The sequence below is a fragment of the Ursus americanus genome, chromosome 11 (genome assembly GCF_024610735.1).
Source record: "Ursus americanus isolate L20-20 chromosome 11, mUrsAme1.1.p, whole genome shotgun sequence".
NCBI classification, from domain to species: Eukaryota; Metazoa; Chordata; class Mammalia; order Carnivora; family Ursidae; genus Ursus; species Ursus americanus.
In genome coordinates, this window is record NC_142137.1 from 71,489,107 (window position 1) to 71,501,416 (window position 12,310).

The window sequence follows — 12,310 nt, forward strand, 5'->3', positions numbered from 1 at the left end:
GAATGCACAGTGATGTGTAAAACTTCCAGACTGTGCTCTTAAAAGCATGGATGGGATTTGCCTTTCTTTCCCTCTTCTTCCATTCTGAGCCCTGAAACACAAACGTGGTGTCAGCCCACTTCAGATGTAGCTAAGCGTAACACCTTAAGGACAGAGAAATGAGATAGAAGAATGAGCTGCCCTTCTAACTTGGTCATTTTCATCACACAATTATATGAGAGAGAGATACATTTCCATTTAATTTAGGTGCTGTCATAACTGGTTCCTGTAAGAGCAGCTAAATCCATATCCTAACAAGCATGTACACTGATAACTTTTAAAACATTATCTCAATTAAATTAAAATGGAGTAATAATATTTGAAATTTACAAATGATCTCAGAATGTAGGTCATGCAGCCCAGCTGAATAAATGAGCAGTGGGTCAAGTAAAGTAAGTGAATAGAGTTGTAAACATTTTTGAAGCATGCTCATTTAACTTGACAACCTGGAAGTCAAACTTATCAGAAATCCTTTTTTTATTACATTATTATTAATAAACATGAATTTCAATGGCTACACTTAACTTGCTAATTCTGGTTGATTAAATGATGAAGAAGCTGTCCTGGAGACAATCAAACCAAAAGAGAATATTGGGAAGAGAGGAAGTTTTGGTGATACGACTAATAGGTAAGGTTGCCTTTGATCATTAAGAGCCAATATTAGAGGAGCAGTAGCTGTGCTTTGGGAGTTTATAAAAACAAAATAACCACGGGGCGCCTGGGTGGCTCAGTTGGTTAAGTGTCTGCCTTCAGCTCAGGTCATGATCCCGGGGGCCTGGGATTAAGCCCAGCATCGGGCTCTCTGCTCATCGGGGAGTCTGTTTCTCCCTCTCGCTCTTCCTCTGTGCTCTCTCACTCTTTCTCAAATAAATAAATAAATAATCTTAAAGAAAAAAAAAAAACTTCAAATTACTTCAGTGAAAAGGTCAAAGTCTCGCCATCTCTTATTTACCAATTTATGGATGGTGAATGCAGAAGTTAGGCGTAAAGGTTAGCTTTTCTTCTTTGTAAAATTGCATCTATTTTTGAGGTCATGGTCACAAAATGGTGGCTGCATTCCAAAAAGTCCTGGCTCATCTCCTGAGAGTTCACTGGATACAACGTATTGTCAGAAAGGTCTGGGGGCTACTTGCTCAAGAAGTTTTGCTGCCATACAATTAGAAGATGTTTATAAAATTTTAAGGAGCTCTCCCTCGAAAGGCCTATTTCCCCAAGGTCCTATAGGACAAGTTTCTCTCAGGGCTAAGGTCATCCTGTCCCACCACGTGCCTGAAGCTGCTGGAGCTGAATGTTTCCAAAGACAGACGATCTTGTCATCTTTGGCTATTTATATCTTGTCATGCGGTGACATGTGGAACACTACTGCTCTCTCCCTTCTCCCCCGGCACTGAGTGACCATCTGAGATAGTGACTTGAATTTGTCCTGTTGTGGTATGCCTGTTCCATGGACGAGAAGGTAAAATGTTTTCTTATTTCAACCACTTGCATCCCAATCTTCTACCCAAAGCTTTAATGTGGTGACAACATGTGTAGAGTTATTGTGTGACCGGCCCAGTGTGGACGGAAAGAAGCTCTAAAAGCACCATCTGTGATTTGTGTCCATCAGCATCTCCTTGTTCTTGATGAAGCCCAGGATTCTTGCTGTGGGCATCACAGGCCTGAGGGACCTACGTCCCTCCCCGTACCACTGCTTCTTTTTCTCATGCCCCTCCAGCCTGACCGGCCATCTTCAGTCCCTCAGTTCCTGCTGCCCATGCCCCCACGTGCTGCCCAGCCCAGCGTTCCCATCCACTCCATCTTCCTTCAGAACATTCCAGGTCCTTCCCATCCTTCCCAATCAGCTTTTTTGTGCTTTACCACCCCAGATGAGCACTGCTGGTGTTCATTTTCACAGCGCCTGTGCTTTTTTCTTGTATTTTAATGGTAATTAACCACTTTAAGGATTATTGGCTCGACTTCTTTGCCTCCACTAGATGCAAGTTTCAGAAATTCAGAGACCTCCATATACGTATTTATCACTGTGTCCCTGCTGCTTAATAGTGATGTGGTGGATGTTTCTGAAAGAATGGATGGCTCTCTTTTAGAGTCTACCAAACCTAGAACATCCACGGATTTCTTGTAGATCTATGCTGTGTTAGACATCACTGGAAGTTCAAAGTTGAATTTGATAGTCCTTATGCTCAAGGACCATGTATTCTTGTGATGTTCAAGTCCGTTTCTTACTTGGAACCCAAGTGAACTTTGGGATTGGGAATTCACCTGTTCATTTTCGTCATCCAGGTATGGGGTGCCAAGTGTCTGACCTACAGAAGCAGCGACGGGCGTGTAATGGGAGGGAAGTGGTAGGTGCTTAAGAAAAGGCAAGACATGTTAACTGATTTGCAGTTGGAGTTGGATTTAAATGAAGAGAGGTGAGGGCAGAAGGAAAGTAAGGAAGAAAGAAGAAAGGGGATCTGGATTTAGGAAAAGAGAACAGGATGAGGTCCAGCGGGTGGGAGAAAGCAGAGGAAGCATCAGGGGCGTGCGCACGCCAGATGGGAGTGTTGAGCGGACAAAGAAGGGAACAGTGGACTAAAGAGTCGAAAGCAAGTCTGACTGCCTGTGGAACCTTCCGGAAAGTGGCTTTGCTGCACTAGAGGGAGTGGGAGCCAGCCCTCAGAGGCTGGAGAAAGAAAGGGGGGGTTGTCAGAAGAACGGTAGGTGCCCACTGCCGATTTCCTCCCTGAGCAAAGGAGAGACGACCAAGTCCCTTCCAACAACGAGACCCCATGAGTCTGCCATCGCCTAGTTACTCCGGCCTGTCTGTGGGGTGACTGGACGGTGTGCGACTGGAGAAGGTGAACAGAGGATGCAGTCAAGCCTGGTGGAAACATTTCAAGAGTTTTGGAGACCGACCCATGTTTCAAGGCAGAGGCCGCAGAGCCAGCGCAATGAAGGGGCAGGAGGAGCGCCTGGGGGCTCAGTCGGTTGAGCGGTTGAGAGTGGGTTTCGGCTCAGGTCATGATCTCATGGGTCATGAGATGGAACACAGCTCCTCCCCGCCACTGTTGGGCTCCACCGGGAGTCTACTCGAAGATTCTCTCCCTCCCTCTGCCCCTCCCCCCACTCTTTCTTTCTCTCTCTGTCTCCCTCTCTCAAATACAGAAGTAAATCTTAAAAAAATTAGAACAGGAGTTCCAGAGCAAGGAAGATGGTGCCTTGGGGGGGAGGGTAGGGAAGGATGGGGGAGACTGAACACCAGAGTGGTCTAATTCCCAGAGGCTTTTTTCCCCTGGTACTAGAAGGCGGGAAGGGGGGGCACCCTTCCCCAGGCCCCTGTAGAAAAACACTGACTTAACACACCTGCTCTCTAACAAACACCCCTTTAATTCTTCATTAACCTGCCTCCCTGCCCTAGAATGGGATCTCCATTCAGGCCTACTTCTCTCATCCATCATTGTGCCTAGGAACAAAGTCAAGTGGAGTCTGAGGTAGGCCGAGCAGGTGGGTGATGCTGCCTTCTGCATTCTTGACTGGGGATGTGAAAAATACTAGGGTTTGAAGAATAATGTACTTGATTATTAATTTCCCAGGAATGTGGGAGAAAAGCAAAAGCTGTAATTCTTGAGAAAGTAGTCCCAGAACTTCAGGGCATCCTGAAATCTTCATTCTGGGAAGGCTCTTGGGGACAGAAGAGAAGAGAAAACAGAAGAAGGGGGCGGTGGGAAAAGATAGGCAAGAAAAGAGGAGGAAAAAAAATCAAAGAGAAAGAAGAATAGGATAGGAAAAAGAAAAGAGCAGACTCGTTCATGTGACCCTGGAAAGTAAAGGGGCCTGCTCGGGATTTTCAGTCTGCTTAACATTTTGAGAAATAACGTTTTCAGAGACTCCCACGAGGTTCTGTGGGAGAGAACAGAAGAGGCCAGCTGTGAGAATGTAAAATCCTTACAGATTGCTGCTGTCCTAATATCTCTGTGATGGAGAGATATTACATCCATGAGGAGGGTGAGTGGGGGAAAAGATGGGTTTAAAGATGGGTTCTGGCCTGTATAACAAACCATATTTCGGATTCACTAAGTCTTGAAGTGGTCCTCAATCTTTAATAACTCCTTGCGTGCCATGTATCTCAAGATACCTTTCAAAACTGTAAGGTTGCAACTGGGTTATACATAAATAGGTTAAACTTGTTGTTTTTTTTTTTTTTTACAACTTTGAATCTAAATGATGAAAATTGGCATTTCATCTTTGCAGAAGAAAATGAATTTCAGAGCTCCTAAATAAATACTTACAAACAGAGTGCAAACGTCTTTGAATCTGAAAGCTTTCCTGTGAATAACATTGGGGCTTTGCCAGGGGTAGACTTTGAAGCATTCTATAAAGCTTTTAAAGAAAAGAGTGTCTTTGAAAGCGGGGGAACTTGTAGCATTAAATATCTTAGTGGTGATTTATGAACAATATTAAGAAATATGCCTTTTCTTTAATAAAAAAAAAAAGTCCTGACACTTAGTAAGATGATGAGGATTTATGTGCTAAAATGTTTTTGCATGGCAACCTCTGAGTAATAGATTCATAAATATTTCCCTTTTTTAATTTAAAGTTCAAATGAATTAGAAAAAGGTGCCAAATTAAAGACAGCCCGTCAAATAGAGAAGAGGAACTTTCGGTTTTCTTTGGGCTCTCAGGTCTTTGAGCCCCGCGCCACCTGCCTCATCAAAGGTGAGTGGAGACACCGTCCGAGAGCTTCTGTCTCTCCAACATCCGCACAGAACACATCAACATTTTTAAAAAGTTACTAAGTGAAGTTTGTTTTAAATCATGCTTCTCTAACCATTTTCCATAAAGGGCATCACCATGACTTTTCTGTACTATCCAGTGTGCCCACAACATTTTATGCGTGTGAGGACTGAATTCTAAGCTGATCCGTCCTGTGTCGTGTGTGTGTTGTGCATGAACTGAGCTCAGAAATGCTCATGACCTGTTTGAGGAAGTGATACGAAGCGAGACCAGAAACAACGTGATGGCTGTGGTCCTTTGCACAGAATGCCGGCTCCCCATTGCCCGGACACTTTTGTGCTTCGTGATTTAATTCAGCCCAGATGCTATGGGTTCTCCTTTTCTTTTCTCTTCTGTGGCAGTGGGTGTTGTTGCCTGGGACCGACGGGGCCAGGGAGAGTGAATGAGACAGAAGAAAAGTTGGCCACACAAATACAATAGCAGGACAGTGGCCCGGGTCCATGGGGCGGAGGGAGCGGGAAGTTGCTCCAGCCTCACAAAGCAGCTCCTGTTCCCATAGAAACCAGTGTTTAGCTGAATGAGTAGCTTGACTCCACGGAGCCCCTTCCTCTTTCTTTTTTAATCTCTGTTGGAGATGCATTGTCTTCTGGTTATTTTCGTTTTAATAAAAACAAAGACTGTGGAGAAGAAAATGCTCCCCACTTGAGGGCGGTTTGCTTTACAGACTGATGACATATATTCCAGGCGGGTTTGAAATCTGGCTGGATCTCCCCGGATCTGAGATCTGGTACCTTTTCTTTAAGCCTTGTACTGACAGGCCACCAAGAGTTGTGCCAGGCTGAGATTGGCAGCCTAATTTGAATACCAATGCTGCTCTGGGCTGCCTTCCAGTTGCAGGAGGGAGGCAGGGCTGCCCTCTGGAAGGATTCTGAGTGGCTTCTGGGGGGAGGGAGGGAGGGAGCACTCCCACACTTGTGAGCTTCCTTCCTTCTCTCACTCCCATGCCCCTTCTCTGCTGGGTTATTGGCAAGTCTGCTTTCTATTCTTGAAGGATTAATGCCTCAGTGCAAGGGGAAAATGGCAATTAAAAAAAAAAAAAAACTCAAAGCCTGGGATTTCTATAGCTTTAGCATTTTCCAGTTCGATTTCATTAGGACACCGCTGAAGAGAGAGGTTTAGGGCTTCGTTGTTGTGTTGTTAAAGAGTTTAAAACTATTAACAGGATGTTTTTACCTTTTCTAGAAAAAAGACGGGCAACCTTTCGTGCTAATGGAGCTCAGCTAACATCCGTAAACAGGGGAGCTTTCTAAAGGGAAAGTAAATTGCTATAATAGTCTCCAACAAAATAATCTGCTTATAAAAAATAAGAGTTTAGTTTTCTGGGAGAACTGCTGAATTTATTTGACACTGTTCTCATGTCTGAAATATTTAAAAATCAGAGATTATAGGCACTTATCAAAATTCCCCAATAGAACGTTTTAAATATAAAAGACTCTAGGTTTCCATCTTTGCATTGTGAAATAGTGTCAGTAATTTCCCTGCCTCTGAGACTCGAATTAAATGTCGTAGCAGATCGAAGTGCCGTCATCTGGTGTAAAAGCTGGTCTTCCTCCTCGCAGTCCATCCCTAGCTTGCTGGCTGTGCTGGTTTTGGAAAGGGTGGGGTCGAGCGCCGTGGCCTCACACACTCATTTTGTGGCTCCCCAGACCACCCGCTGCTTACCTTTGGGATTTGGGTGGGACAATGCTAGTGGCGTCATACAGGCAGGGGTATTGACCAGCCTCCGGGACGGGTATAAATTGTCACCATCAGTGAATATTTATCAGGTGTTGGTGGGTGGGTATCGGGCATCCTGCCAGGAGCCATCAGGGAGAGACGGAGAAACACAGATGAAGCAGCTGCATTCTTGAGGGACAAGATAGTTTATGCCGCATGTCAGGAGCAGGTCCACCGTATTTCTTGGCAAGTGTGAAAATATGGCCCGCAATCTTCTCACCAGACAGGTTGGCAAAAGTCCTGCGTTGTTGTTACAGGGTGAGAGCTCTTCTTTTTATGAAATTTTGAGGTTTATATATCAAGAGTTTTTGGTCATGATACATTAACGCAGTGCATTATTACCAAAAAACTCAGGGAAGGTTTCTTGTTCAGAGCTAAACAAAACAAAACAAGACAAAACCATTCGAACTAATTAAGTTGCATAAGTGAAGTTTTTATTTCTATACTTGTCATAAAAAAAAAAGTGACTTTGGCAAGTTTTGAACACATTTCCAGAGAGAAGAAGAAAGCAGAAAGAAGACAATGGCTATTTGAGGAAACCGTTTCAGCGTGGCCTCTGATGGCACGCTTGTGTTAGCTTCTCCCGGGCAGGCCTGTGGGCGTTCTCTTTGCCCAGCCTGGGAAACCAATGGTTTAAACCAATGGTTTAAGTTCAACCTCCAAATTTAAATGTTCAGTCTGATTAATAGACACACTGGGGCCACTGGATCAGCTTCCATTTTTATTTAAGCAATACGTCATCACAGAGGATGCATCTGAGCACGGATGAGGCTCTTCAGGGCCTGGAAGGAGCTGTAAGCGTGTGAGTTCCTGAGCGACCTGAAAACAGCAGAATGAGTCAAGCCCCTTCTGCGGTGGACCAGAAGGCTGCATCATCGTGAGGAAGCAGGGGTGCGCTGAAGAGGGATCAGAAGGAAGAAGCGCTCACAGAGTTTCGATTTTGTTGTCCACTTCCAGCCTGGAATGAGATTCTGTCACTAACAGTCTCTATGCTACAGGGTCACCTGCTATCCGTCTCCGGGACTAAGGCTCTGTTTATCTGCTGACCGTGCAAGCCATCCATGATGGCGCCCATGGTTACTATTTGCACACGTTTATTTCTTCCACCCACGTGATTGCCGTGCCTGACCCCAGAAGGTTCCACGATGCTTGCTAAATAAAAGAAGGTTCCTGCTTTCAGTGTTTCAGCAGAATAGCAAAGCGAGGCTCTTTGTTGACTTGCACTCTCTCTTATTTTGACTTTGAAGCCTTGTCAGGGTAGAGCCCCATTCTGCTTGGAGGCTGGGTCACACTGAGTGAAGCAAGAGGCGTTGAGCAGACGGGCCAGGCTCCTGGGGAGGGGCAGGCAGCAGCGCTGGGGGACTCTGCGCCAAGGCCCGTGGCCCAACCAGCCTCGCTGCTTAATATCTCAGCTTTTGGAGGCCTTGGGATTGTGCAAACCTTTGGATCAATTTTACTCTCATTCTGCAGCATTACCTCCAGCCGCCGCTCAGCGCAGGCAGCTTTCCCAGGGGCTTTGTTAATGAATGTGATTTTACAGCAACAAAAGATGCTGTGAGAACCGAAAGTTCTAGAGAGAAAACAGCACTTTCTTTTTTATCCAAGTCAAGTTTTTAAAGTTGCAACTGTGCTCTCCAGCAGACAAGAGCACACGGGCCCTGGTTTAATGATGCCTAGTCCTTTCCCTGGGAAGTTTTGAATCGTCTACCTATCAAGACAGTTGCTTAAGTTCGAGACTCCCATATTCTTATTTAGGATTCTTTTCTGCAATAACATTGCCCACACTTTCTTTGCGCCCTATCCAATTCAAACATGCATGTGGTGCTTTTAGACCCTCTCAAGCTGCAGGAATGAGAAATGAGGAAATGGCCTTGAAGACGAGGCTTGTAGGAATTATGAAAGTGTTGGAAACATGGGTCTGTTTCCTCTCGAACTTTCGCTCTTGTTTCCTTCCTTCAATTTTAAATATCCCTCCATCTGATCCAGGGGCACTTTTTCCATGAACACAAAGATGGCGTAAGTACTTTGTAATTCAAGGGTCTCTCCCCCTCCCCAGGAATCTGCTGCCTCTGTCAAACGGACTTCAGTGAGTGTGGACAATGGGTTGGTTTGCTGTGTCCAGACATACATATTCATTTGTGTGCAGCAAGCTACACAGCATCCGTCAGTGGAAGTTTCCACTGCAAACAGGTATGTAAGACGAGCAGACCTCGCACACCAAAGATGTTCTCAATTCCAGTTGCCACATCGGCAGCAGCAAGCAGGTCTCTGAAATCACACCCTCCCCCACCAGCCGTGGCACTGTGGATGGTTCTGCCACCTTCCCCTGAATTTCTGTCACAGGGGTGCCCCTCCTCCTCCGCCGGGAGCCTCCTTGCTCATGAGTGCGTTCGGGGGCTGGGTGGGCTGTGTACATTCCCATGACCGAGAAGCACCAGTGGGCACAGTGTAAGTCACTGCTTATTGATCGATTGATGTGCTGATTAGTTAGTATATGAAACATGGATTAATCCCCTGAAAAGGGAAATAAGACAGGTTTAGGCTTCCAAAGTGCTCACAGTCCCCTGAGGCTCAGACAATGATAATTGAAGGTAATGTAATCCTTGCAGTAATGGTTGTATATGTTCAGACCACCGTGGGGTACAGGAAAGTTGGCTATTCACTTTGTTGTTGGAGAAACTTTAAAAATGACAAATGGGATTTTACTGTAAAAGTAAAGTGACAGTGTTGGTAGGCTTAGTGGCGGGAGATGACAGGGGGACATTATGACTTTTGTGGGCTGGGTGTTGCTTTGTCCATAAAAACAACATAGTTACTATTACATTTGATGACTCTGTCTCTATAATGATGAATATGTTAAATTGTTTATTGACACATTTTATGTGACCTAAAAATTCACAGTTTCTTCCGATTCTAAAAGAAATGAAGACATTTCACCAGCCCTGCAAAGTATCAAGCTCTTGGCTCCATGTCCACGTCACCCTGGGAGAAGAGAAAGGGAGGGAGGAAGATGAGAATGAGAAGAACGCAGCCATGGGTGGAAACATGGCAAGAGATTCTAGAAAAAGGGAAGTAACCATGGGGAGAGTAGAGATCCCAAAGGAAATGATAAATTAAGTTCATCAAAAAATGGAATAAAAATATGAAAATGGCAGAAAGAACTAGAAAACAGGAAAGTGAGATAAGACAGACAATGGTCATGGAGAATGATACACCGAAGGACTCTTCCAGAAACTTTCTTTGAGTGCTGCTCCTGGCAGGGGAAGGGGGTATCTCCTGCTATGCTTGGTCACAGCAGCTCCCTGTGGCTCCCACTGGCAGACCAACAGGTGAGGGGTGAAGCCACTGCAGGATAAGTAGGTCCAAATGGGTCAGAGACCCACAGAGAGCTTGCCACCTGAGAACAGGTTTTGAGTAAGCAAGCCTGCCTTAAGAGACTCATCTTATATATAAACAACAATAATCTAGTTTTCTTTCTGGAAATGAAGTCGTGATTCAAGAACTAGAAACAACGGTACCATACTTAAAAAGTATCACACTCAAGGTGGAGCGTTGACACCTTTACAGTTGTCTGCAGCTCATTGGTTTTTCATGTTTTGGACTTAGTTCTCTGATGTCTCTTTATAAGTAGCTTTTCATAGCTTTAATGGGTTTTCAAGGACTTATTTAATATTTGCAATAAGCCTGCAAGGAAGAGGAAGACATAACCATTCTCATTTTGCACATCAGAAGCCAGGCTCAGAGTCTGTGACTTGCCCACGGTCACATAGTTGCAACATTTCTGAGGTGGGACTTCATACGAGGGTTGTGTGTGTGTGTGTGTGTGTGTGTGTGTGTGTGTCTGTGTGTGATACTTGGCACTGATCTTCTATGAACATCAAACTCAAAAAAGAAATGATTCCATGTTGATTAAGATACTCTTATATACTTTTCCCAATTTTTTCCTCATATGGTTATTCATGCATTCCAAAATCTGCCTACCATTTCCATCCTATTTTTTAATAAAAGCACCATACCCATTATTGATTTGACCCAGCCGACATTGTAAATACAGAACCATAAGTAAGCTACTAGTCCTTTGATACTTAGGCATAAAATTTGGCATACCAAATGTTTATGTTTATAAAGTTTTTCTAACACAGCTTGGAATTTTCATGTATCTGTTGATGACATGCAAATTGTTTCCCTTAGCATGCAGAAAATCCAAATGTAATTTAGGAAACATTTCTTAGAAACATCCAAATGTACTGAAGGTTGTCACATTCAATGCATAACTTGGCAAGTTTTATTTTTTCCCCCGTAAAATATAATTTTGAAGGCATCTAGTGCTCAGGAAAGATCCTTATGCATTGGAGCTAAGTAGAGTTTTACAAAAGATGTTAGACTTCAATAGGTTTCATGCTCTATCTTGTTGGCTTCACCCTGTTTTATGCCCCCAGTAGTACCACGACCGGTTGTTAGGTGCTTGCTTCAAATCAGTAGGAGATATATGGTTATTGTTGACTCATTACCTTACAGGGTTGAGGCAGATTCTAGCTATCTCCTATGTCAGTGGCTGGTAACAGGAGTGCTGTTTCAACCCTATCCGTCTTCGTTAGGTCTAGCTCCACTGAGCCACAGCATGGTTCAATGGACTAAGATTAACTTGGAGGTTCAGTAAATCTTGCCTCCTATCTGTGGCTCTGTTGTTAATTCACCAAGAAAGCCCTGTAAATTAGTCTAGCTTTGTGTGCAAATGCTTTCTCATGTAAAAAATGAGTGCAATAACCGTGTCTCTGCTATGAATTCTGCAAATAAAAGTTTTTCTAACGCAAGTCTTGTTGATTTATCACATTGCTTATAGGAGGGAAGTTGAGAGTTCAGGAACCTTTGAAAGAATATATAACGTCTGGGTCTATCTGAATCTATATATCTGTAAGTCTTTGTATCTATCTATCATTTAACAGAATGGCTGAACTCACTGGGTGATCTAAGCTGTGTGTCTGTATTTTTGAGTCTGCAAAATAGAAAATCACTGATCTTAAATAATCGAACTTGTAATCTTATAAAACCCTATTTATTGAACTGACATTTGCTAACTACGTGCTTGCTGTGGGTGGGCTGCTGGATATAAAACAAAAACCTTGCCCTTATCCTCAAGGGACCTCAGTCTAACTGGAGACAGGCACATATTAACAATAATACAAATATGATCTATTCTAAACTTGAATACAATGTGATACCTACTAAACTTTGTATAATCTTTCTGTACTAGTGAGATGCTCTTGGCCCAAAGAAGAGTGCGAATTAACTCTGAGGCACCAACCTGGGGAGGTGACGCTTGGAAGTAACCAATGGAAGATAATTAGTTGGCTGTGTAGAGAAGGCAGATGAGAACTTTCTACGGAGATGGAATGAGCCAGGGTTGAGGGTGGGGGGCATGGCATCAATCATGGAATGGTAGATTAGGGCCATCTGGTAAAATACCTTTACCAGTTTATTTACGTCTGTAGACCGAACACTGGAACCATCTGAGGTGTTTACGACAAGAAAGTAGCAAGATCCGAGTGGCTGTTTCAGAAATATGTCTGTGCTGGCAGAATGGAAGGAGTTGGAGGACAACAAGGTTGGGCCTGGGTGGTCAGTTTGGAGGCTATTCTATTTTAACACCTATCACCATGACGACACCAGAAAATATTGTATATAGTACCAAAACAACTTTATGAGATCAGATCCCTGTAGAGTAGACACACACTCCACCAAATGGGCCACGTGTCCTCTCCAGGACACTACACATTCTCTT

General features: G+C 44.0%; 1 long non-coding RNA gene across 3 annotated transcripts; it reads left to right on the forward strand.

Moving 5' to 3' along the window:
- Positions 1-1,370: 1,370 nt before the first annotated feature.
- On the forward strand, positions 1,371-11,440 carry LOC123797523 (uncharacterized). 3 transcript variants are annotated; one of them, XR_015726169.1, is made up of 6 exons: positions 1,371-1,495; positions 3,437-3,522; positions 3,970-4,023; positions 4,616-4,734; positions 8,585-8,718; positions 9,430-11,440. It is a non-coding gene; the product is annotated as an uncharacterized LOC123797523 (long non-coding RNA). The 3 variants fall into 3 exon arrangements; XR_015726168.1 differs by lacking the exon at positions 3,970-4,023; XR_006780973.2 differs by having other exon boundaries at positions 1,413-3,522.
- The last annotated feature ends 870 nt before the right edge of the window (positions 11,441-12,310 follow it).